Source organism: Eumetopias jubatus, unplaced genomic scaffold, assembly GCF_037043125.1.
Source record: "Eumetopias jubatus isolate StellerSeaLion01/CBP00866 unplaced genomic scaffold, mEumJub1_p1.0 scaffold_1, whole genome shotgun sequence".
In the NCBI taxonomy this organism is placed as follows: domain Eukaryota; kingdom Metazoa; phylum Chordata; class Mammalia; order Carnivora; family Otariidae; genus Eumetopias; species Eumetopias jubatus.
This window is the reverse complement of record NW_028274807.1, coordinates 44,090,470-44,092,262: the sequence shown is the minus strand read 5'-3', so window position 1 is coordinate 44,092,262 and position 1,793 is coordinate 44,090,470. Positions and strand designations below refer to the sequence as shown.

The window sequence follows — 1,793 nt, the reverse complement described above, 5'->3', positions numbered from 1 at the left end:
TCAAGTCATTTTACATTCATCCATATTTTGAGTAGGCATGATATCTCAGCCATGTGCTCTGTTAATGAAACAAATATTCTTCCCTCTGATTACTTCTCTTACTGTTCTCAAATATCCCCTCTCCCTAAAAGTTTCACAGTTAAAATAGTGCTATGAATTTATTTCTAGATGTCTAAGTGTTGTTTTCCAGTTTAGATATACTGTGAGCAACCACCTGCATGCTAGATACATTTTTACATAACCTATTTTAGTCAAAAACACCAACCACTCACTTAGCACATACACTAAAATTGGAACGATATACAGATCAGCATGACCCCTGCACAAGGATGACACACAAATTCATGAAGTATTCCACAATTAAGTATATACCTTCAAAAAACCCCACCAATTCCATTCCCTTAAACTAAACATTATTATAAAAGTAGATGTGAGGGGCGCCTGGGTGGCTCAGTCGTTAAGCGTCTGACCTCGGCTTGGGTCATGATCCCGGGGTTTTGGGATTGAGCCCCACATCGGGCTCCCTGCTCAGCGGAAAGCTTGCTTCTCCCTCCTCCACTCCCCCTGCTGTGTTCCCTCTCTCACTTGTCTCTCTCTCTCTCTCTGACAAATAAATAAATAAAATCTTAAAAAAAATAGATGTGAGGATTAAATAATTAACAATTAGTAAAAAATTATCCTTTTCAAAATAGCCAGTGTTTGGAGACATTGATTTATAAAGTTCTCTAATAACATTTCATGGGCTTTGGGTGGCCTACATGATATTAAATGGTTATTTCAACCACTGAAGTGATCATGTAAGATTTCAAAAATATTCGTTACTATTCCTTTAAGAAAGTTTGTTATGGGGGTCAATGAAGATTCAGGTAATTAAAAGGGTATATGAGTTATATGGTTATCACTGTTAAGGGCCATAGAAAAATCTTTTTAAAAATCATGTCAAAGGAGGTTTATTCCACATACTGAAGGAATTTATCACTTATGTGATATTTTGGGTAAGGCAATTAGTTCAGATTTAGTAAAGAAGACTAGAAATGGGAAGAACAGAAATAAAAATTTACTGATTTTGTATTTTATAACAATTCTCAGAAAAAAAAGGTTAATATGGAACTTGAATTGGCTGAAAAAATAGATTTTTCTGAAACTGGTGTCCTTTTGATAATAACTTGTAGGTTATTTCTAGGGATAGAGTGGTCACATAATAAATCCATTAACTGTCGAATAATGAAATTATTAGATAATAAAAATGTCAAATCTGTAAAAGATTTAGTTATTAGAAATAAATTTGAAGACTATAGATAAAGGCATTTTGTTCTTACATGGAAATATTATAGTGCTATTTTTATTCTCTATATTTTATCTCAATTAATATCAAACTGAATTTTTTCTATTATACAGCAATCACTAAAAGCAATTTTAGCTGTCAAATAGATGATTTTAGGGAGGTCAAGTTAAAAAATGAGGACAGTTCTCCTTGAAGTGCTCTTATTCCAGAGAATTTTAAATTAAATTAAATTAGATTATTTAGGGTGGTTGATAATAGAATGACATCCAATGCCATTCTGAAGTAACTTTTTGAAAAGATTATAATTCAACATTTTAGTCAACATAACAAATGCACTTTCATTGGTTTTCTTGATCTAGCTATTGTACACTGAACAACAAAAGTAACCATTTATCTTCATTTTGAGTATATAAATGCTGAGAGTTAGAAATATTCTATTTATAGTTTTAGTACAAGGTTGAATGCACTTATCACACTTCATTGGTTGCACATTTTATACTTAGAAAAA

The 1,793-nt window shown here is 32.0% G+C and overlaps 1 pseudogene; it reads left to right on the top strand.

The window, feature by feature from the left end:
• The first annotated feature begins 264 nt into the window (after nt 1-264).
• Nucleotides 265-364, top strand: LOC114221121 (U6 spliceosomal RNA; annotated as a pseudogene).
• Nucleotides 365-1,793: the final 1,429 nt, after the last annotated feature.